The following is a 25,629-nucleotide window of genomic DNA, read 5'->3' as shown; positions in this document are numbered from 1 at the left end:
TGCCAGTCGAGATGTGGACGGTACAGAGGAAAGTTCAGTGTGTTCTGTAACTCGCTAAATTTGAATCCGTGACCAAAGTGCTATGTGAATATCGGTGCGTTTATAACGAAGCGCCACCACATGGGAATAACATTACGGGATAAGCTGTTGAAGGAAACTGGCAGTTTGGTGGAGAAACCCCGTTCTGGTAGGCCATCAGTGAGTGACGAGTCTGTAGAGGCTATATGGGATAGCTACCTAAGGAGCCCTAAAAAAATCTGTACGTGTGCTCGACAATTACACCTCAGCAAGGCTACAGTTCATAAGGTGGTAAAGATACGGGTCTGTTTACGGGGTACAAATTGCGGCTGTTACACGCCATAAAACCGGCGGACAGACCCAAACGATGCGCGCTTGCTACAGATATGCTTCATGAGATCACAGTGATGCAAGACTTTTCCAGAAGATTGTGTTTAGCGATGAGGCGACCTTCCATAAAACAGAGTCACAGACGTTATTCACTCTCTTACACCACACGTCCTTACTCGTCTTACCCAGTTTTTTTTTTTTACCTCAGATATAGTTCGCACAACTACGGTATATATTGGTCAGAGCGTGATCAGCTAAAAAAAAAATAAAAAATCCTATAAAAACATCAATAATATACAATGGGGCAGGGAAAATAAGTGACTTTCCTCTCACAGACCGAAGCTATATATGAACAGCAGGCAATGACTTTCTGAATGAAAAGCCAATTTGTTTTGTTTGTGTGAACTTATCCTCAAAGTGAAAATGAGAGATGTGGACACGATGTATATTATAGCTCCGGACCTCTAGTCACATCAGACAACTCATAAGGCGACAATAAAGACTAATATATATATGTATATATATATACAGCCATAGACTGGCCCATGTGTGATAGTGGTGGCGCTTCACCAGACACCACAGCTCATTACTACCGCCCGCATAGGGTTAAACAAGCTGCCAGGGAATGAAACCCAAGAAAGTAACCCACCAGCTGAGCCGCCCGCACCTGTCCCGCACACTGCCAGCGGCGCTCACACGCGTCCTGCGGGAACGTCACTCATATTACCTGAGTTACCTGAGGGGAATGTGCCGCTACCGCTCACACCGCGCCGAGGTCTCCTCCATGTCCTCGCCACAGTCCCGCACTCTTTCCTTCGCCAAAGCCAAGTGTCAATCATCCGCCTAGAGGTGTGGCCTGCAGGCTGAGCACAGAGAGGCGCAGCCTCCAGGGGGCGGTCACAAGCTGGAATAAGCGCTCAGAGGAGACTGGCAGGTTGTGTCGGGAGCCGGCGGCTGACACGGAGAAGTGACTCCCAGGCTCCTGTTCCCGGGCTGTGTCTCCCCAGCAGGCACTGACAGTGAGCACTCATGCCGTCACTGCTAACCTGGGGACGTGCTGCCTGCTGCACACACCCTCTGCCTCTCTCCTGCTACCTGCTGCACACACCCTCTGCCTCTCTCCTGCTACCTGCTGCACACACCCTCTGCCTCTCTCCTACTACCTGCTGCACACCCTCTGCCTCTCTCCTGCTGCACACACCCTCTGCCTCTCTCCTGCTACCTGCTGCACACACCCTCTGCCTCTCTCCTACTACCTGCTGCACACCCTCTGCCTCTCTCCTACTACCTGCTGCACACCCTCTGCCTCTCTCCTGCTGCACACACCCTCTGCCTCTCTCCTGCTGCACACACCCTCTGCCTCTCTCCTGCTGCACACACCCTCTGCCTCTCTCCTGCTGCACACACCCTCTGCCTCTCTCCTGCTACCTGCTGCACACACCCTCTGCCTCTCTCCTGCTACCTGCTGCACACCCTCTGCCTCTCTCCTGCTGCATACACCCTCTGCCTCTCTCCTGCTGCCTGCCGCGCACACCCTCTGCCTCTCTCCTGCCGCACACACCCTCTGCCTCTCTCCTGCTACCTGCTGCACATCCTCTGCCTCTCTCCTGCTACCTGCTGCACACATCCTCTGCCTCTCTCCTGCTACCTGCTGCACACCCTCTGCCTCTCTCCTGCTGCACACACCCTCTGCCTCTCTCCTGCTGCCTGCTGCACACACCCTCTGCCTCTTTCCTGCTGCCTGCCTCCTGCCGCACACACCCTCTGCCTCTCTCCTGCTACCTTCTGCATACCCTCTGCCTCTCTCCTGCCGCACACACCCTCTGCCTCTCTCCTGCCGCACACACCCTCTGCTTCTCTCCTGCCGCACACACCCTCTGCTTCTCTCCTGCTGCACACACCCTCTGCCTCTCTCCTGCTGCACACACCCTCTGCCTCTCTCCTGCTGCCTGCTGCACACACCCTCTGCCTCTCTCCTGCTGCCTGCCGCATACCCTCTGCCTCTCTCCTGCAGCACACACCCTCTGCCTCTCTCCTACCTGCTGCATACCCTCTGCCTCTCTCCTGCTGCACACACCCTCTCTCTCATGCTGCCTGCCGCACACACCCTCTGCCTCTCTCCTGTTGCCTGCCGCACACACCCTCTGCCTCTCTCCTGTTGCCTGCCGCACACACCCTCTGCCTCTCTCCTGCTGCCTGCCGCACACACCCTCTGCCTCTCTCCTGCTGCCTGCCGCACACACCCTCTGCCTCTCGCCTGCTGTACACACCCTCTGCCTCTCTCCTGCTGCCTGCCGCACACACCCTCTGCCTCTCTCCTGCTGCCTGCCGCACACACCCTCTGCCTCTCTCCTGCTGCCTGCCGCACACACCCTCTGCCTCTCTCCTGCTGCCTGCCGCACACACCCTCTGCCTCTCTCCTGCTACCTGCCGCACACACCCTCTGCTTCTCTCCTGCTACCTGCCGCACACACCCTCTGCCTCTCGCCTGCTGCACACACCCTCTGCCTCTTTCCTGCTGCCTGCCGCATACCCTCTGCCTCTCTCCTGCTGCACACACCCTCTGCCTCTCTCCTGCTGCACACACCCTCTGCCTCTCTCCTGCTGCACACACCCTCTGCCTCTCTCCTGCCGCACACACCCTCTGAATCTCTCCTGCTGCACACCCTCTGCCTTTCTCCTGCTGCCTGCCGCACACACCCTCTGCCTCTCTCCTGCTGCCTGCCGCCCACACCCTCTGTCTCTCTCCTGCTACCTGCCGCACACACCTTCTGCCTCTCTCCTGCTACCTGCCGCACACACCCTCTGCCTCTCTCCTGCTGCCTGCCTCTCTCCTGCCGCACACACCCTCTGCCTCTCTCCTGCTGCCTGCCGTACACACCCTCTGCCTCTCTCCTGCTGCCTGCCGCACACACCCTCTGCCTCTCTCCTGCTGCCTGCCGCACACACCCTCTGCCTCTTTCCTGCTACCTGCCGCACACACCCTCTGCCTCTCTCCTGCTACCTGCCGCACACACCCTCTGCCTCTCTCCTGCTGCCTGCCGCACACACCCTCTGCCTCTCTCCTGCTGCCTGCCTCTCTCCTGCCGCACACACCCTCTGCCTCTCTCCTGCTGCCTGCTGTACACACCCTCTGCCTCTCTCCTGCTGCACACCCTCTGCCTCTCTCATGCTGCCTGCCGCTCACACCCTCTGCCTCTCTCCTGCTGCACACCCTCTGCCTTTCTCCTGCTGCCTGCCGCACACACCCTCTGCCTTTCTCCTGCTGCCTGCCGCACACACCCTCTGCCTCTCTCCTGCTGCCTGCCGCACACACCCTCTGCCTCTCTCCTGCTGCCTGCCACACACACCCTCTGCCTCTCTCCTGCTGCCTGCCGCACACACCCTCTGCCTCTCTCCTGCTGCCTGCCTCTCTCCTGCCACACACACCCTCTGCCTCTCTCCTGCTGCCTGCCGTACACACCCTTTGCCTCTCTCATGCTGCCTGCCGCACACACCCTCTGCCTCTCTCCTGCTGCACACACCCTCTGCCTCTCTCCTGCTACCTGCCGCACACACCCTCTGCCTCTCTCCTGCTGCCTGCCTCTCTCCTGCCTGCCGTACACACCCTCTGCCTCTCTCATGCTGCCTGCCGCACACACCCTCTGACTCTCATGCTGCCTGCCGCACACTCTCTACCTCTTTTACTGACAACCCGTCAGATTAAGATCTAACCTGAGCTTGGACTTGAGGAATAACACCTTATTCAGCTATGTGTGGGGAGAGCTAATGTGTAGTACTGTCCCTGCAACTAAGGGCTCATTCAGACTTCAGTGGTTTTTCTCATATGAGATAAACTGTCTGAGTTTCATGAGATTTTCCTCAAAGGTTGGTCAGTGTGTCAGTTTTTACTATCCGAGTTTGATCTGAGTTTCATCAGATTTTGGGCTTCTGCAGATGAGCGTATGAGAAATTGTTTCATTCAGAAAATTCTGACTTTTTTTTTTCTAATTTTCATCCATGTGCCATTGGCGGGTTAATGTATTTACGTCCGTGTGTGATCTGGTTTCCTACATCTACACTAAAAAATACATGACCACATCATTTCCTAGGTCTATACTCTAGAAATGTATCCCCAAAAATTCGGAAGACACTGTGGAATCTGGGTTCTTTTACTTTTTGAACCCATAGATTTGAATGGGTGAGGCTCAGAAGAAAGTAATGCTGCAAATTTTTTTTTTCTTCCTTACCAACAGAAATTGTTTATCTGAACAGAACTATTGAATAACATGGGTGTTTGCTGTCCATGCGCGATCTGATTAAAAATCAGCACAGGTCCATCAGACACTACACTAAATGTTTATCCAGCTTTTATCAATCAGTCAATTAAAAACAGAACACAGATGGCAATCGGGTGTTGGCCGATATTTTTCACGAATCTGTGGACTTGCATAGACTATTTTGGTTTGACACTTGGATTAATAATGAAGTAGGAAGGCTGGAGAAAAAGTAGCACAATAGAGTCTTGTCCAAAAACGTTTAAAATAAATAATAGCAGATCATGCTAACCTGATCCGTAGAAGTATGTATTTTGAAATGCTGTTTAGCTGCTGCAGATCCACGGGTCGTCCGACTGATTGCACTAAAGACAAGGAAAATATGTGGATTTGTTTGCGCTGCTAATTGAAGACGCCAATTTCAGAAAAATAGACATGCGGTTTTATTTAATACGTTTCGAAGTACCATACACTTCAAGAAAGACCGTAAATCATAGATTTATGTTTTTTGTTTTTTTTTTAAAGAAGTGTTCCGAATCCGAGCATTACTGGTCCAGCTTCTATCAGGGTTTCCTCCACCAGTTCCTGCACCCCCTCCTTCTCCTCATCATCCATCTCCGATTTGTTATCTTACAGCACATCGTCCACATCAGCCGGAAGTTCTGCAGCACTGCCTCAGCGAAGCGGCAACAGGCTCTGCTGAAGCTAATTTGTCTAGGAGACAGACCGCAAAGCAATAACAGACCAGACAGATCTATGGCTCTCACCACTGAACTTACAACAAGGTGTGGGCGTATGTGATAATGGCCGTAACCTGATAGCTGCTGTGAAGCTTGGCAAACTCACACATGTTCCATGCTTGGCCCACATGCTCAACTTTGCAGTTCAGCGGTTTCTGAAAACCTACCCAGATTTGCCAGAGCTTCTGGTCAATGTACGCCACGTCAACTACCCTTTCCGCAAGTCAGCTACACCTGCCTCTGCTCTGGCAGTACTGCAGCGTCGCATGCAAGTGCCGGCTCACTGACTCTTGTGCGATATCACCATGTGCTGGAACGCCACACTGCACATTCTGGCAAGACTTTGTGAGCAGCAGAGGTCAGTTGTGGAATAGTAACATAGTAACATAGTTAGTAAGGCCGAAAAAAGACATTTGTCCATCCAGTTCAGTCTATATTCCATCATAATAAATCCCCAGATCTACGTCCTTCTACAGAACCTAATAATTGTATGATACAATATTGTTCTGGTCCAGGAAGACATCCAGGCTTCTCTTGAACCCCTCGACTGAGTTCGCCATCACCACCTCCTCAGGCAAGCAATTCCAGATTCTCACTGCCCTAACAGTAAAGAATCCTCTTCTATGTTGGTGGAAAAACCTTCTCTTCTCCAGACGCAAAGAATGCCCCCTTGTGCCCGTCACCTTCCTTGGTATAAACAGATCCTCAGCGAGATATTTGTATTGTCCCTTTATATACTTATACATGGTTATTAGATCGCCCTTCAGTCGTCTTTTTTCTAGGCTAAATAATCCTAATTTCGCTAATCTATCTGGGTATTGTAGTTTTCCCATCCCCTTTATTAATTTTGTTGCCCTCCTTTGTACTCTCTCTAGTTCCATTATATCCTTCCTGAGCAATGGTGCCCAAAACTGGACACAGTACTCCATGTGCGGTCTAACTAGGGATTTGTACAGAGGCAGTATAATGCTCTCATCATGTGTATCCAGACCTCTTTTAATGCACCCCATGATCCTGTTTGCCTTGGCAGCTGCTGCCTGGCACTGGCTGCTCCAGGTAAGTTTATCATTAACTAGGATCCCCAAGTCCTTCTCCCTGTCAGATTTACCTAGTGGTTTCCCGTTCAGTGTGTAATGGTGATATTGATTCCTTCTTCCCATGTTTATAACCTTACATTTATCATTGTTAAACCTCATCTGCCACCTTTCAGCCCAAGTTTCCAACTTATCCAGATCCATCTGTAGCAGAATACTATCTTCTCTTGTATTAACTGCTTTACATAGTTTTGTATCATCTGCAAATATCGATATTTTACTGTATAAACCTTCTACCAGATCATTAATGAATATGTTGAAGAGAACAGGTCCCAATACCGACCCCTGCGGTACCCCACTGGTCACAGCGACCCAGTTAGAGACTATACCATTTATAACCACCCTCTGCTTTCTATCACTTAGCCAGTTACTAACCCATTTACACACATTTTCCCCCAGACCAAGCATTCTCATTTTGTGTACCAACCTCTCGTGCGGCACGGTATCAAACGCTTTGGAAAAATCGAGATATACCACGTCCAATGACTCACCGTTGTCCAGCCTATAGCTTACATCTTCATAAAAACTGATTAGATTGGTTTGACAGGAGCGATTTCTCATAAACCCATGCTGATATGGAGTTAAACAGTTATTCTCATTGAGATAATCCAGAATAACATCCCTCAGAAACCCTTCAAATATTTTACCAACAATAGAGGTTAGACTTACTGGCCTATAATTTCCAGGTTCACTTTTAGAGCCCTTTTTGAATACCAGCTGGTATGGTGAACGGTGATGACACTATATTTAACACCGATCCCGCTTCTGTGCTTAGGGTACGTTCACATTTGCGTCTTGCGACGCATCGTCGCCGACGCAACGCACGACGCATTAGGAACGCACAATAAAACGCAACATTTTCGACGCATGCGTTAAACGCATGCGTCGAAAAACGCAGCGTACTTTGTGCGTTTTTGTTGCGTTTTTCGACGCATGCGTTGTCAAACAATGATGTCATTTTCCACCCAATAGCATGACAAAAAGCCTTTATCTAGTGTCTAGACACTAGATAAAGACTCACCAATGGATAGAAGAGGGTGGGTATAATGAAATTTTAGTATCTATACCCCGGCATAGATAAATTCCTCCCATTTTGCGTGTTTTCAGCATCATGATGGAGCGTCCCATGGAGAGTATCTACCTCAATATGGAGCTGGATTTTGCCATTGCTATTGCTTACGCTATCGCCTGTCATGAACAAAGGAAAAGAGATAAACAACGGAGAAGGAGTCATCGGCGCTTTTGGCTACACCCTATAGTGGAAGTCCGAGAGAGCCGTGTGTTGTGAATTCTGTGGCAGAGCTCCCTCCTGTGGTCACAAGTGGTACTTCGGCTGATTCTCTCTGGGAGCTTCCGTTTGTGGAGGAAAGTGGTACTGCGGCTTCTGAGTTTCCTCCCTCAGGTGATCTGGTGAGGTCGTTAGGTGCTTCTCTACTTAACTCCACCTAATGCTTTGATCCATGCTTCCTGTCAATGTTCCAGTGTTGGACTTGTTTTTCCCTGGATCATTCCTGTGGCCTGCTGCTCTGCATAGCTAAGTTCTTCTTTGCTATTTGTTTGCTATTTTTTCTGTCCAGCTTGTCTAATTGTTTTGCTGGAAGCTCTGGGACGCAAAGGGTGTACCTCCGTGCCGTTAGTTCGGTATGGAGGGTTTTTTTGCCCCCTTTGCGTGGTTTTCTTTAGGGTTTTGTGTAGACCGCAAAGTTATCTTTCCTATCCTCGCTCTGTTAAGAAAGTCGGGCCTCACTTTGCTGAATCTATTTCATCCCTACGTTTGTCTTTTCATCTTAACTCACAGTCATTATATGTGGGGGGCTGCCTTTTCCTTTGGGGTATTTCTCTGAGGCAAGGTAGGCTTATTTTCTATCTTCAGGCTAGTTAGTTTCTCAGGCTGTGCCGAGTTGCATAGGCAGAGTTAGGCGCAATCCACGGCTGCCTCTAGTGTTGTTTGGAGAGGATTAGGGATTGCGGTCTGCAGAGTTCCCACGTCTCAGAGCTCGTTCTATTATTTTGGGTTATTGTCAGATCACTGTATGTGCTCTGACCGCTATGTCCATTGTGATACTGAATTGCCTATCACAACAGTCGTGGAGCCTACCATTGTTTGGCGAGCTAAATGACAACCTGGAAAAATATTTTGAGTATACCAGGATGTCTCAAAACAGCTTCCGCTATCTGCTGCGTCTGGTGGAAGGAGACGTTACCAGGAAGGACACGCAGCTCCGGAGATCAATTTCCGCCGAGGAACATCTGCTGGTGACTCTACGGTACGTAATGTAGCTATTTGAAGGACTTTATATAGTTCTGCCCTTTTTTTTAAATAACCTTTTTTTTGGGGGGGGGGCGGTGGAGGAGGGATGGAAAATGTAATTTTATTTTATAACAATGTACTTTAATTAAATTTATTTATTTTTCTTCTTGTCAGTTTCCTGGCAACCGGAGAGACCTTGAGATCCCTGCATTTCCAGTTTCGGATTGGAGTCTCCACACTTTCGGGTATTATTGCCGACACATGCCGCGCATTGTGGGACAATCTCTGTGAGGAATTTTTACCAATCCCAACTACAACGTTATGGGAGGCCAACGCCCAAAAATTTGACCAACTGTGTTCTTTCCCTAACTGTATTGGAGCAGTGGATGGGAAGCACATTAGGATTACAAAGCCTGCAAGAAGTGGATCTCTTTTTTTCAATTACAAAAAATACTTTTCCACCGTGCTCATGGCAATTGCTGGTGCGGACTGCAGGTTTCTCGCCGTGGACATTGGAGCATTTGGCCGTGCAAATGATTCACGGACATTTAAGGAGTCGGATATGGGCCGAAGATTATATGAGAACAATTTTAATTTTCCCCAGCCACGACCTCTTCCCAACACCGAAGGCCCGGCCATGCCATTTGTTGTGGTTGGTGACGAGGCTTTTCAAATGTGTGCCAACCTACTGAAACCGTACTCCAGTCGGGGCTTGGACCACACAAAAAGAATTTTTAATTATCGACTGTCCAGGGCCAGAAGAACCGTGGAGTGCGCCTTTGGAATCCTTGTCTCCAAATGGCGGATTTTAGGATCCGCCATTAATCTGAAAATTGAGACAGTTGATCAGGTGGTGAAGGCTTGTGTGGTTCTCCACAATTATATTATTGCTAAAGAGAGAGTCAACGTGGAACTAGATGAACCCATACCAAACCCATTGCCCGATTTCCAAGATCATCCTCTGAGGACAACTTTGGAAATTGCTCAGATGAGGGATCGATTTGCTTCATATTTTGTTTCAGATGTTGGCCGTGTGTCATGGCAAGATCAAATGGTTTAATGTAGAAACAGTATTTCATTCTGCTGAAACTGTAACTAAATTTATTGTGCCTTTCCGTTTTAAAAAAAAATGCTCCCCTATGTTTTACAATGTTGTTGCCAATAAAAAATTTTTTTAAACAAATCCAATGTTCTATAACCAAATGTGTGTACCACAAAATGTAGGTGTGTGAGCACCAGTTACCACATTGACTCTGACAAAACAACCAAATTGTTCACATAGCCGTGTGTTCCATAGTTTTACACGCGAACATGATCGGCTCCCACCTTGTCAAGCAATTAATCTTGCAGACTATTTGCATATGGAACCTGGCATCATGGAGCGTGATGGCTGAAGCAGGTTTTCTGCCGCTGCATGTGCCGCGTCTGTGTGACAGGCACTACACATGCATGGCGATGGCAACAAATAGGCCTTGGATGTGCATGTGTTCTGCCTGTCACACAGCCTCGGAACATGTGGCTGCAGATCATAATCCGCACTCCATGAAGCTGGGGCCCATATGCTACTAGTCTGCAAGTGTTTTGCTTGACAAGGAGGGAAACGATCATGTTCGCTCAACTCTAGTGAGTTAACACTATTGAACTCAGGATGCTGGAATACGTCCAGAGTCAAATAGTGGCGACACTTGGGCACGTGAACATTGCTACCACCTCACCTGACCAATAACCTTAAGGTACCGTTACACTAAACGATTAACCAACGATCACGACCAGCGATACGACCTGACTGTGATCGTTGTTAAGTCGTTGTAGCTGGAGAGCTGTCACACAGACAGCTCTCTCCAGCGACCAACAATGACGAAGTCCCCGGGTAACCAGGGTAAACATCGGGTTACTAAAGCGGCCCTGCGGCCCATCGCTGGATCGGTGTCACACACGCCGATCCAGCGATGACAGTGGGTGATCTGCGACCAAAAAAAGGTGGTGATCATTCGCAGCGACCTACGATCTCCCAGCAGGGGCCTGATCGTTGGTCGCTGTCACGCATAACGATTGGTTAACGATATCGTTGCTACGTCACAAAAAAGCAACGATATCGTTAACGAAATCGTTATGTGTGACGGTACCTTTACAGTAGGTTTGGAAAATTGATATATTTGTTAATCCTCTTTGTGTTTGTAACATCTCATAGTACAATGAGAGACAGCCCCAAAAAATTTACAACAAACTGGATAACATAGTGTCAGACATTGCAGATATGAGGTGTTAAAAACACAAGATTTGTGTATACGGCGCACGGTGTGAGTTGGTGCAAACTTTATTTTAGACCAAGAAACTACGATGTTGTTATCAAAATAACAGTTTTATTTAGGGATGAAACATAAAGAAAAATGGGTAAAGTTTTAAGGGGTCGGAACTTCCGCGATTAAGGGGGGATTGATATCCACCAGTTTGGGAGTTGGTGGAGGAGGTAGAGGAGGAGCCGGAACCACCATACAGCAAAACACTCGAGGGTATGCCGACGTCTGACCACCCTGTGGTCGATGGTGGTGAGATTGCCAACGCAGGAGGTGAGGGAGGAGGCACGACCAGTATCCTTGGCACTGTGGACTGGCTCTGGCTACTCCTGCTCCGGCTAGACCGTTGCACCAAAACGCATGACAACGCATGTTCATGCGTCCCCAATGTTAAAGACAGGGGCGCATGACGCATGCGTCGTTATGCGTCGACGACGCTAATGTGAACGTAGCCTTACTTAAACAGTTGCTACTGACAATTATACATGCAGTTTTGCATGCGGACCAGGTGGAGATGGAGGAAGACATGAGACAGTGAGATACTATCCAGCTTAATCTCATTTGCTCAGCTTAGATTGCTTAAAGTTAACCTGTCAGCAGTTTTGGTTGATATAAGATACCACCTTTCAGAGCTTTTATACAGCATTCTATAATGCTGTATGTAAGCCCCCAACCCGACCTGGAAGAAATGAAAAATACGTTTTATTATACTCACGTGCAGGGCGGTCCGGTCTGATTGTTGTTGCTAGTCTTAGTCCGATGCCTTCCATCTTATGATCGTCGCCCTCCTGCTTGCTTATTGTGGATGACACGACCCTGCATCATCCACACAGGCTCCCCGGTATCGCGCTCCTTCGCAGGCGTATTTCTCTGCCCTTTTAAGGGCAGAGCAAAGTACAGCAGTGCGCAAGTGCCGGAAAAGGTCAAAGAGCCCCGACACCTGCTCCTCATCCACAAGAAGCAAGCAGGAGGGCGGCAATCATAACAAGATGTGAGGTGCCAGACGAAGACCAACGACACCGGACGGTCCCCCAGGTGAGTATAATAAATCTTATTTTTCATTTCTTCCAGGTCAGGTTGGGGGCTTATATACAGCATTAAAGAATGCTGCATATAAGCCATGAAAGGTGATGGTTGTATCTTATATCGGACAAAACTGCTGACATGTTCCCTTTAACAATGATGAGGAGGAAAAGGAGATGGTTTCTAAGCACAACAGAGGCTTGAACTGACACAATTTCGTCTCATCTCTAGTACGTGGATAGACTGAAGAGGTGAATAGGAAGAAAGGGAGAAAGCGATGGAGATCGTCATCATGGTGAAAACGGAAGTGTTGGCTGTAGGGTCTTTGGCACATATGAATGGCCAACTTTATGTACCACTACCTTTCCTGTGACCCTCCCGTTACATTCATCTTGGCCAAAAAAGAGTACTGGCTGGTCACCCTGTTAGGCTACTTTCACACTAGCGTCGGCCCGACGTACCGACGCAAACTGCGAAAAAAAAGAACAACGGGGGCAGCGGATGCAGTTTTACAACGCATCCGCGGCCCATTGTAAGGTCCGGGGAGGAGAGGGCGGAGTTCCGGCCGCACATGCGCGGTCGGAAATGGCGGACTCGACGCACAAAAAAGTTACATGTAACTTTTTGTGCCGACGGTGCGCCAAAACACGACGCATCCGTTGCACGACGGATGCGACGTGGCAATACGTTGCAATGCGTCGCTAATGCAAGTCTATAGAGAAAAAACGCATCCTGCGGGCACATTTGCAGGATACGTTTTTTCTCAAAAACTACGCATTGCGACGTACAGCATACAACGCTAATGTGAAAGTAGCCTTACACCCAAGTTACAAGGAAAAACTTGCATCTCTCCTTCCTGAGGCAGAGGGGTCTACTAAAATCGTGCTATATCAGAAAGCTATTGGTGAAATATGATGAAAAAATTCCCATCAGACAACACTAGCGGCAGGGGGAAAGCTTCCTTGCCCAACCAAGGAGGAGATATGAGGGAGACACACACCAGGTATAGCAGAGGCATGGTTAAACTGTCAAAGACCTGGGCCAATTTTATGACACCCTCCCAGTGTCCAGACCGTGATGACTGGTTATTTTTGACAAGGAGGGAAAAGTTTTTTTAAAGATGGTCAAGCAATGCCTGGCTGACAAAACCAACGTACTCCCTAGATCTTCTTTGCCCTTCAATTATTGGGTCTCAAAGCTGGACACCTGGCATGAGCTGTCCATCTATGCCTCAGAGGTGTTATGCTGCCCTGCTGATAGCGTCTTGTCTGAGCCAGTTTTTAATGCTGCCGGGGGGTGGGGTATCATAACAGACGGGTGCTTTTGGCTGTCAACAGAAAATGCTGACAGGCTGACTCTGATAAAAACGAACAAAAACTGGACTATAGCCGACTTTTCTACAGCACCATATGACAGCAGCATATAAAGTGTTCTTAATCTTCAATATTTGAGGCTTTCCAGTTGTTTCCTACAAGAGTCTATGGATAACCCTCCTTATAATTTTTTTTCTGGCTGTGCGCTGTGTGCAGAGCTTTTATGAGTGTTGAATTACCACAACTACACTTTCATCATTTTTTTTTTTTTAGACGCTCCAGTTGGTGCCTTCAAGGGTGTGTGGATGACCCTCTGTGAAGAAGAATAATGGAGATATAATTTAATGTCAATCATTTTTATTCTATTTGGCATGGGATTTTAAAACCCTCATCTGTGGAGCAGCTGTAACAGGACACTTGGCTCAGCAGGGAGTCAAGCCTCAAAAGGCTGCGAGTGATATATCTCATACTTTGAGCGAGCTAAGCTCAGAACAAAAGGCTTCCTTGCAATGTACTGTAGATACCATGGAGTCTAACTGCTTTGTTCAGACAGCTATGATTTCGTAAGGAGAATATTGTCTTATTGTACCTCCTGACCACACACCGATTACATTTTCAAGATTCCTGGAACAGACCGAACACCTTCCAGGGTCTCCATCCATTCTAGCACAACAGAGTGCGGAGATATGTAGATTGGCTATTATGAGCCAGGTAGCAAAGCTGTGTAGCAGGGACCCGTTCAGATCTGATGGCTCCAAAACTGCCTCCCTAGGACTGTCTAATAAGGAGTTATGACACATCTTAGGTTTTGACGTTTTTAGCTGCTGGAGGCAAGGAGAGGGGTTTTAGTTTCATCTCAGAGGGCAGGAGGGGAATGACCTAAATGGGATAAAGGCTAGAGTAAGGCCTCTCTCTCTCTGTTATGCATGCCGTTTACTTCGAAAGTGGGGGCCACATTGAGTAACATGCTGTGTAGGACCTAGGAACCACCTGGCAGCCCATGACACCTGTAGCACAGCACACACATGGTCAAACATCAACCTGGTAATTGACATGATCCATCTGCTTATGTCTTTTGTCCTACCACTATTGTATTTGCATATCTGACCATTGTATATGTATAACCATTGTGTATATAGTGTACTGTGCCCTTAAGGCGATAAAATATGCAATTTAACCTTGTGCTGCTGTTTAATCTTGATCCACGAATCCACACATCCATTTCTCGGGTTAACTTTCCATGCTACTGGGGCTGGTTTCTAGACCAATATAATCCCATTAATGGACCCAGCTTATATTTAACGAGGTACTGGTGGCAGTCCTACCAGGCTGGCAGCACTCTGTTTCACTGGTGCTAATGAAAGGGGCCCCGCAGACTGTCAGGATTGTGGGCGAGTGTGGTACCACGTCAGTGACTGCATGTGCCACATCCTCTCACTCCCCGTGCCTCCCTGGGCCTGTGTGGACAGGGAATATCTGTGTACAACTGTGCCACTCTGACCTTACATGTCCCCAGGGGGTGTGAAATGTCACATTGGTGGACATGATCCTTCTGACATAATAGTGATGTCAGGACTGGTGTTGAGGTGTGGGTTCGTCACATTTGGCAGCTGTGATCTCTCTGGTGCCATCTTTCACGTGTGGTGGCAGCTCTGTGGGATCGAGATAGTGTGTGGGACCCATACTCCCATACACTAAAGACTAACAGCAGTAGCTTTTGCTGCTGGGGTCTTAAGATCAGCTCAGCACTAGACAGTCCTAGTGCGAATACTGTAAGATGTGTGGGTGCATCAGGTTGCAGCTCTGTCAGTGGCCAAAGATTGCAAAGATGGCCAGTAGCACCAGGGGCAGACCCAGGAAGATGGCCAGTGCTAAGGATGGTGGGAGGGAGCTGGAAGATGTTGCTCAACCAGAGAGGAAGTCCAGCCCAGGCTCCTCAAGGAGTCAGCCACTGGCTGTCAATCCCGCTGGCCTATCCCCCCAGCCAGGCATACTCAAATACGCTACTGCAAGCTGCCTTGGCCAGACACAAGGAAGGGGAAAAGGCCTCCTACAAGACCCTCATAACAGCAGAAGAATGTCGCAAAGGCAGCAGCAGAACGTCAACAGGAGCACAAGCACCAGCAACAAATGCTTCAGCTCCAGCTACAGTCCCCAGCCAGATGCGAGTCCCCTTAGATCTGGGTCCCAAAGCTACAGGCGGAGGGCTTCCAGCTGCTGGTCAAAGGAGGGGACTTGGACACTCTCTTGCTATTATTTGAAAGATGGCTTTGCCGATCACATGCAAGCTATACTGACAGCAGTTGACCAATGGACCATGGGATTGGAACTCGCCACTGTCCAGCAGCTGAAGGAACTCATCACGACTGAGCAGTTTTTGTGGAGCTGCCCAGAGGACCTCCAGCAGTATCTCTGTGACACTTGCCAACGAGCACTCTAACAACAGGAGATCAGAGGCCAAGAAACCTTCCGACTGGAGAGGGAGTAAGACGAATGCGGTGTTTGCGGTCCCAGCCCCCAAGCCCAAAGGTGAACCTGCCCATGCTCCCCTCTCCACGTCGGTAGGGGAATTCCAACTATGTCATCTCTGCAAACAGCCCAAATACTTCAAAGCCATGTGTCCACAATGCCAGAAGGGTCCATTCCAGAAACCATCCACTGATTTATGTGTGGTTGGAGGTGTGTGAGGTCACTTGACAACCTTCAGCCCATCACCGTAGTTCAGGCCTTGGCCGTTGGACTACGGGACACTGGTGCTGAGATCACTCTTGTGCAGCTGGTGTACCCAGGAAAACCCTTGCCATCTCCGGGATTGAAGGCGTTGAACTACGCTGCCCTTCGCCAAGGTATATTTGAACTGGGGTGCCGAAAAGGGAGTGCGGGAGGTGGGGGTAACCTAGAATATTCCCGCAAGTGTTTTGCTTGGGACAGACTTGGGGTGGGTAGTGTCATAGTATGTGGCTGCTGAACCCCCAAGGCCTGATCCTCCAGACATCAACGTAATCTCCACCCTTGTTGATGTCAATGTGATTAACATGTCTACTGATGGGGATGTGTTGGTGGGTGATGAACTGTGTCCCTCTCCCCTCGGGGTTGAGGAAATCAATCAAGCAAGCTGTACTAATGCCTTAGAGTGTAGCCAGCTGGCATGTTAGAACCAATTGTCCTGTGAGGTCACAGAGGGGACAGACAGGAGGCAGACAGCTGCAGAGGGGGAGCATGCAATTGAGGCCGGACTGTCCCAGGAGAGGTAGGGATCCCAGCTAAGGCTCCATTTCAGGGTTCCTCCTTAACCGGGATGTTAGAGGGCCAGGTAGGTTAGTCAGTCTGGACCGGCAATTTGGTTAGAAGCAGGCACTACCCGTGGTTGCAGCAGCCGTGGCCTCTGCCATGTGTAGCGGTAGCGCCAGGGCCCTAGGGACCCCTCAGGGTCCAACGGCTTCCCCCTTTCATCCAAGTGGCTGCCAGGTCAATCAGAAGCCAGGAGACAGGTCCCAGGGAACTGACAGAAGACGTGGCAGTCTCGTTGATTCTGGCCACATCTAGTCAGGGGTTTCAAACAGCGTTGGAAACTAATGACAGCCTGAAAGCTCTGAAGGATCAGGCAGCACAGCCTCCCTTGCACTCATACCTTGAGCAGGTGGTTTTGGACCAAGGACGACTGTACTGGGTAACGGTCCAGCAGGGTTCACTGGAGGCGTGACCTAGGGACTGACAGTTGGTGATACCATATCCGTTCAGGGCGGAGTTGTTGTGGATTGCAAACAAGTTTCCAATGGCTGGACATAAAGGGATCAGTAAGACAAAGGTCAACTGACCCCAGATGGAGGCCGATGTGGATGCCTATTGCCATTCATGCGACACCTGTCAGAGGGTGGGGAAAGCGGGATGGCACCCTAAAGCCCCACTGATAACTCTGCCCATCATTGAAGAGCCTTTCAGAAGGGTGGCTATGGATTTGATTGGCCCATTGGCCATTCTGAGCCATTCTGAAAATAGTAGACTATGTAGCCTGGTACCAGGAAGTGATAGCTTTGTTGTCGATTTGGGCCAACAAGGTGGCTAACCACCTTAATGGAGATATTTCTCTCAAGTGAGTTTTCCCCAGGAAATGCTTGTTGACTAGGAGAACCCAGTTCATGCTGCAGATGTTGAAGTCCCTCTATAAGCAGATACAGGTGAAACATCTGGTGGCCAGCCTGTATCACCCACAGACCAATGGCCTATGCGAGCGGTATAATGGCACCCTGAAGCAGATGCTTAAGATGTTGGTAGACTCCCAGGGGTGTGACTGGGAGCAGCACTTCCAACACCTGCTATTTGCCTACCAGGAGGTCCCGCAGGCCTTAACAGGGTTCTCCCACTTTGAGATCTTGTACGGGCAGGGGCCAATAGTTCTTGTGAAGATGTCTGGGAATAAGAGTTAGCTACTCCTGGAGTGTCTGTCATCATGTATGTCTTGAGCTTCCGTGGCAAGCTGCAGGCCTTAATGCGCTGATGCACAATAAAATGACGAGAGCCCAGGCCGACCAGAAGTGATGGTATGACCAGAATGCTTGTGAGAGGACCTACCAGGTGAATCAAAAGGTGTGAGTACTGGTCTCCGTACTTCAGGACAAGATTCAGGCTGCCTGACAAGGCCCAAACTTCGTGCACCAGCAGCTCAACACCATAACGTACTTGGTCACCCTGGACCATGCCTGGGGAAGGCGGAAGGCCTTCCATGTGAACATTATGAAGGCAAATCACGAGCGGGAGGTCTGCGCCCTCCCCGTATGCAACCTGCCAAAAGAGGGAGAGGCAGAGACCCTCTCGGATATTCTCGCCCAGGTTAGGGAGGTTTGTCACCAGCTCTTGTCGGACCAATGGTCCCAGCTGTGGGCAACCCTACACTCCTTCCTCGATTTGTTCAGTGACAAGCCCAGAAGGACAGAGTTGGCTGTTCATCGTGTGGACACTTGGGATCACCCCCCCCAATCTGGCTTTCATCATACCGGGTCTCCTTGGAGGTGCAGCAGCACATGCGGCAGGAGATTGACGAGATGCTGAAGCCGGGGGTCATCCAACCATCCAGCATCGCTTTGGCCTCGCCTGTATTTCTTATCCCAAAGAAGGATTGGACAACCCGGTTCTGTGTGGACTTCATGGGCCTCAATGCTGTCACGGTCACCAATGTTTACCCAATACGGTGTATCAATAAACAAAAAGTGAAGCAAAACGCAATCAAAAAGACAAATGTAAATAAAAATGATATAGCTGAAAGCGTTATCTTGTCCTGCAAAAAACAAGCCACCATACCGCTCCATCAGCAAAAAAATGTTAAAACTCTCTGAATAAAATGATCTAAAAATTATTTTTTCTATAAAATAGTTGTGTAATAGAGCTAAAACTAGTTTTTTTTTAAAAAAAGCATCTTTTAGTGTTATAGCAGCCAAACATAAAGAAAACAAAATAAATATGGAATCGCTGTAATTGCACTGACCGAATAATAAAGTCGTCTAATCACTTATACCGCACGAGGAACGGCGTAGAAAAATAAATGAAACCAATTCTTCACCTACTGTTGATTTCTTCATTCTGCCTCCTAAAGATCGCAGTAAGGATCTTACTGCGCACAATTATCCTGCGCTGAGCGCTTACATCGGGATTTCTGTGTAAATCTCTGAAATACATGATTCAGACAGAACCCCCGGTGGAAGATTCCCTATAATGAGGCAGATGGAGTCACTGTGAACGCTGTCTGGCCTATGATGCGGCGGGGTCTGTCTATTTACTGTAGGTGTGCATAAAAGTGATGTCGGCCATAGTTGTGTACACCTCTGAAAAGAAGAACACTGCTGATCAGAGGCCAGATGGAGTTCAGAGTAACTCTGCTGCCTCATTCTAGTAAATTGATCCCTCAGGGGTTTAATCTGAATCATGTCATTCGGAGATTTAGGCCGGGATCACACATGCGAGAAACACGTCCGTGTCTCGCATGTGAAACCCAAGCTCTGGCGCCGGCACTCCAGAGCAGAGCGTGCGGCCGCATAGGAACACATGGAGCCGTACGCTCCGCTCCCAAGTGCCAGCGCCAGAGCTTGGATTTCACATGCGAGACACGGACGTGTTTCTCGCATGTGTGATCCCGGCCTTAGATGGAAAACCTGATGTAAGTGCTCAGCGTAGAGCGCCAGATAAATGTGATCCCAAGTGTCATGTAAAATGTTCCCAATAAAAGCTTCAACTCAATCCACAAAAAGGCCCCACTCAGGTCTGTTAATGGAAATAAAGGGGGCTTCCATATAACTGGTAGTACAAAGGCTCTGGAATAGCCCTACGGCTCCTGACCCCCTAAAAGTAATCCAGCGAATTTTGCACTCACAATTCCAAATGCTTACTTCCATGCTGAGCCCTACAGTTTGCCTAAACCACATTTAGTACCCACATGTTTGGCATTTCTGTAGCGATGAGAGCCCTCCTAATTTACGTATGCATTTCTCCAGAAGCACAAGCTGGGCATAACGTACTGGGCACTACAACATATTAGACTACATTATAATGGACACTACAACAATCTGGACACTACAATAGCAGATTAGCAATTTTCACTCTGCAATATCCACTGCTGCTTTTTGTTCTGGAAAACATCTATGAAATCAAAATCATCACTACACCTGTAGATACATTCCCAAAGGGGTATAATTTCCAAAATGAGGTCACTTAAAGGGACACTGTCACCCCCTCCAGCCGTTATAAACTAAAAGAGCCACCTTGTGCAGCAGTAATGCTGCATTCTAACAAGGTGGCTCTTTTAGTTTTTGCTTCTGTTATTCCCTCAATAAAGTGTTTTATAATTTTCCCCAAATACCTATCTTTGTACCTGGAGGCGGGTCTGAAGCCTCCTCTTTGAAACGCCCAACTGCCGTCACTCCTCTCTTCTGGGGCGATTGCCGCCGCCCCCTCAGCGCTGTTATCGTCCGAAATCCGGTGCCTGCGCTCTGCTCTTCTGCCTGGAGCAGGCGCATAGAGCATTGGCCGTCCTAGCTCTGATGCCGGGTTCCGGTCTGCGCCTGTGCGGGCAGTTCGGCCACCCTGTTACTGAATCCCCGCCCCGCACTGTGTTATGCATTATGCACAGTGCGGGGCTGGGATTCCTGGGCATGCACACTGCGCTTGTCAGACGCTCCCCCAGGTCCCCCGCCTTCCAGCGTCGGTCTGTGCAGCTGATCCATCCTCCTTCCAATCGCCGGCAAGGATACTTGTATATTCCTGCAAGGATGGATCAGCTGCACAGACCGATGCTGGAAGGCGGGGAACCTGGGGGGGCGTCTGACAAGCGCAGTGCGCATGCCCAGGAATCCCAGCCCCGCACTGTGCATAATGCGGGCATTCAGTAACAAGGTGGCCGCACTGCCCGCACAGCCGCAGACCGGAACCCGGCATCAGAGCTAGGACGGCCAATGCTCTATGCGCCTGCTCCAGGCAGAAGAGCAGAGCGCAGGCGCCGGACTTCGGACGATAACAGCACTGAGGGGGCGGCGACAATCGCCCCAGAAGAGAGGAGTGACGGCAGTTGGGCGCTTCAAAGAGGAGGCTTCAGACCTGCTTCCAGGTATAAAGATAGGTATTTGGGGAAAATTCTAAAATGCTTTATTGAGGGAATAACAGAAGCAAAAACTAAAAGAGCCACCTTGTTAGAATGCAGCATTACTGCTGCACAAGGTGGCTTTTAGTTTATAACAGCTGGAGGGGGTGATAATGTCCCCTTAAGGGGGTATTCAGCGCTTTCAGCACTTAGGGGCTGTACTGTACAGCCACATATGGGCTATTTCCACGTTCATCAGAAATTGTGAGACATATTTTTGTCTTGTGTGCCATTTTTACTAATCTCCCCTTGTTAAAATATAAAATCTGGAGTTAAAAGATTTTTTTCATGGCAAAATTGTAATTATATTTTTTCTTCACTGCTCAATGGTTTAAAATTGTGTGACGCACCCGTGGTATCATTGTGATCACTGCACCCTCAGATGAAGTAATGAAGAGGTGTAGTTTGTAAAATGGGGTCACTTATGGAGGGTTCTGCTGTTCTAGCACTTCTAGAGCTCTCCCAGTGGGTTATGGCACCCGCAAAACATAACAGTAAAATCTGCACTAAGTTATGGCGCTCCTTCCTGAGTTTTGCACTGTGCCTCACATGTAGTTTACAATTACATGTAGGGTATTGGCGTACTCGGGAGAAATTGCACAACAAACTGAGAGGTCCATTTTTTCCTATTAGCCCTTATAAAAATTAAAAATGTGGGGCTATAACAACATTTTACTGGTAAAAATGTAATTATTCTTTCTTCACTGCCCAATGGTATAAATTTCAGAGGCACATGAGGTGTCAACATGTTCACTGCACCCCTAGATGAATTAATTGAGATGTGTTGCTTGTAAAATGACGTAACTGATGCACGGTTTGCTGTTTTGACACCTCAGGGGCTCTGCCAATGTAACATGACACCCTCAAACCATTCCAGCAAAATCTGAGCTCCAATATAGTGCTATTTCCCTTCTGAGGTTTGCACTGTGCCTCAAAAGTAGTTTTCCACAATATATAGGGTATTAGCGTACACAGGAGACATTGCGTACCAATTTGTATGGTCCATTTTGCTCTTGTTTCTCTTGCGAAAATGAAAACTTTGAGACACAACCAATATTTTTGCTGTAAAATTTTATTTTTTCATTTTTACAGTTCAACATTATAAATTTCTGTGAAGCACCTGGGGGTTCAAAGTGCTCACCACACATGTAGATAAATTCATTGAGTGGTCTAGTTTCCAAAATAGGTCAACTGTGGGAGGTTTCCACATTTTAGGTACATCAGGGCTCTCTGATTTTTTTTTATTCTCACTGCTCAACACTATAATATTCTGTGTGTGAAGCACCTTGGGGGTGCAAGGTGCTCACCACACATCTTGATACATTCTTTGAGGGGTCTAGTTTCCAAAATGGGGTCACTTGGGGGTTTCCACACATCAGAGGCTCTCTAATTGTGACATGGTGTCCGCTCTCAATTCCAACATATTTTGTTTTCAAAAAGTAAAACTGTGTTCCTTCCCTTCCAAACCCTGCTATGCGCCTAAACAGTAGTTTTCCCCCACTTATGGGGTATTGACGTATTCAGGATAAATTGCACAATAAAAGTAACTTTTTTGTGAAGAAAAGTTGAATGTTCATTTTTTTCCTTCATCATTTTTTCAGTTCCTGTGAAGCACCTGAAGGGTTAGTACACTTCTCGACTGTGGTTTTGAGCACCTTGAAGGGTGCAGTTTTTAGAATGGTGCCACTCTTGGTTATTTTCTATCATATAGACCCCTCAAAATGATTTTATGTCATATAGACCTCTCAAAGTCACTTTAAATGTGATGTGGTCCCTAAAAAAATGGTTTTGTAAATTGTGTTTGAAAAATGAGATCTCGCTGGTCAACTTTTAACCCTTCTAACTTCCTAACCAAAAAAAAGTTAAAAAAATTGTGCTGATGTAAAGTAGATATGTGGAAAATGTTATTTATTAACTATTTTGTGTAACATAATTCACTGTTTTAAGGTCATAAAAATTAAAATGTGAAAATTGCTAAATTTTCTAAAGTTTGGCAAATTTCATTTTTTCCACAAATAAGTCATATCGAACAAATTTTACCATCATGAAGTACAATATGTCACAAAAACAGCATCAGAATTAGTGGGATCAGTTGAAGCGCTTTTTGATAGCTTTCTGGCTTTAAATGTTTCAAAAATTATTTGTTGCATAAAAATATTTAGACTTTTGGTATTTTGACGCCAGTCATGGCCAGAATCGGCAACTTTTTGAGAAATAAATGGAATTTATCCAGAGGGAGCTTGGCTGAGCACTGCAAACAATTTTATCATAATTTATTTTAAAAAGTGGCAAAGATTATGAAAGAAATGTTCTCCAGTGATGCACTGCAGCTGAAAAGATGCACCAAATTTGTACCTTTTAATGTATTTGGTGCATATTCCTCCAGCTCACTGTTCATCAAGACTGATGTGTGAAATGGCAGTTTTACTGAATCGGCACAAAAAATACAGTAATTCATAAATATAGTTTACATTTTATTGTGTATTTATTACATACTAGATGGTGGACCGATTCTAACGCATCGGGTATTTTAGAATATGTATGTAGTTTATGAAGATTTAAGAATAATGCAATGAATACACAGGTTTTTCCGGGTAAAATATATACATTATCAGTGAAGCAGTGTTTAAATCCCACGCCAATATCACTGATTAGTCGCGGCCGGCCGGGCGCAACCAATCAGGGAAGCGTGGTTCAAATCCTGTGCCAATTCGCGGCCGGACTGCGCCTGTCGCTGATTGGTCGTGGGCAGCTGGCGAGACCAATCAGCGACGCAGGATTTCCGTTACAGACAAACAGACAGAATTAGACGATTATATAGTAGATACCCGATGCGTTATAATCGGGCCACCATCTAGTATTCATATAAACATTGGTGCTTACATTTATGTTTTAACCCATTGGACACACTGCCATTATTTTTCTTCTGTCTTTATTTTAAGAGTCAAAACTTTATTAGTCATCTATTGCTGTATGACAGCTTGTTTTCTACAGGATGACTTATAGTTTTCAAAGACACCATTTATTTTACCATATGATAAACTTAACATTTTTTATTCTCTCCCTTACACACTGTCCTCCGTGTTGTTCTTTCCCTCAGAGACTATCCTCCATGTTATTCCCTCCCTCACACACTGTCCTCCATGTTATTCCCTCCCTCACACACTGTCCTCCATGTTATTCTCTCCCTCACAGACTGACCTCCATGTTATTCTCTCCCTCACAGACTGACCTCCATGTTATTCTCTCCCTCACAGACTGTACTCCATGTTATTCTCTCCTTCACAGACTGTCCTCCATGTTATTTTCTCCCTCACAGACTGTCCTCCATGTAATTCTCTCTCACACACTGTCCTCCATGTTATTCTCTCCCTCACAGACTGTCCTTCATGTTATTGTCATTCTAGTATATGTATGTAGTTTATTTATGAACGCTGATTAGTCCCACCCGGCTGGCCTCGACCAATCAGCGATGCGGGATTTTGGTTACAGACAAACAGACCCTTAGACAATTATATATATATAGAGATATTTATGGCTTATGAAACCTTCAAGCCATAAATACATCAAGGTAAAAAACGATGAGACCATGTACAGCTCTACACTGTTGTGTATGTAGTAGCACTAACCTAGTGCTGAATTTATTGAATTCTCTTCAATGGACATGTCTAATGAAGCTTCGAGGGACTGAATGCCCAGTGAATGTAGCTATGTGATATGTTGGTGTCCACATACAGGAGTTGTGTTTCCTGGTTGTTGCCTGTGTATGAGGAGATGTTCCGTCCCACCCATTTATGACTACCTTTACTTATTGCCACTTTGATTATTCCTGTCAATGTCAGGGCTTGTGTGCGGAGCTGACTTACCTCACAATGACTTAGGAGTTGACAATTGCGTCTCTGTTTTGGGAACATCTATAATGAAAAGGTGAATTGTAGCTTCAGGGTTGAACTGTTTTCTTTCAGTTCTGAATTGCATAATAGTACAGACAAAAAGCAACAGAATCGTAGGAATATTAATTTTTGTGTAGTTTATTAAAGCTGATTTGCCACTTGAATATTTCTCTGTAATTAATGAGGTTGTCGGATACTGATGGCCTATCCTTAGGCTGGTCATTGTCACGTACACACTTCCCAGCACGTGACATAGGTTTGTCTGCAAGGATTTATCTCCTCTCCCTCAATCCAGCACTCAACCTCTGTTATAGGCTATAAAGTGAACATAAATCTCACCCCAGACACAGACTCCACACCCCGGATGCTTAATACACTGCCAGTACTCATAAAACAAACATTTGCACACTGAAATTTGTTACATTATATTTTATGAAGGACCATGGAGGGAGTTCATTATATTGTATGGAGGACCATGGGGAGTGTATTATATTGTATGGAGGACCATGGGGATTACATTATATTTTATGGAAGGCCATGGCGGGTGCATTATATTGTATGGAGGACCATGGGAAGTGCATTCATTTCTATGGAGGACCATGGGAAGTGCGTTCATTTCTATGGAGGACCATGGGGAGTGCATTATATTTTATGGAGGACAATGGGGATTGCATTATATTGTATGGAGGATCATGGGGGTGCATTATATTGTATGGAGGATTATGGGGGCTGCATTATATTACATGGAGGACCATGGAGATAGCATTATATTATATGGAGGACAATG

General features: G+C 47.3%; 1 protein-coding gene across 2 annotated transcripts in view; it reads right to left on the bottom strand.

The window, feature by feature from the left end:
- Positions 1 to 1,495, bottom strand: part of GRTP1 (growth hormone regulated TBC protein 1) — a 164,027-nt gene extending 162,532 nt beyond the window's left edge. The window contains exon 1 of one of the 2 annotated variants that reach the window (XM_069757885.1): positions 1,085 to 1,495. The gene's annotated coding sequence lies outside the window, so the exon portion shown is untranslated. Of the gene's footprint in view, positions 1 to 1,075 lie in introns of both variants that reach the window. The other variant, XM_069757886.1, reaches the window with a different exon arrangement.
- Positions 1,496 to 25,629: the final 24,134 nt, after the last annotated feature.

Source organism: Ranitomeya imitator, chromosome 3 (assembly GCF_032444005.1).
Source record: "Ranitomeya imitator isolate aRanImi1 chromosome 3, aRanImi1.pri, whole genome shotgun sequence".
Taxonomy (NCBI): domain Eukaryota; kingdom Metazoa; phylum Chordata; class Amphibia; order Anura; family Dendrobatidae; genus Ranitomeya; species Ranitomeya imitator.
The sequence above is the reverse complement of the archived record's forward strand: the minus strand, read 5'-3'. Positions and strand labels throughout refer to the sequence as shown.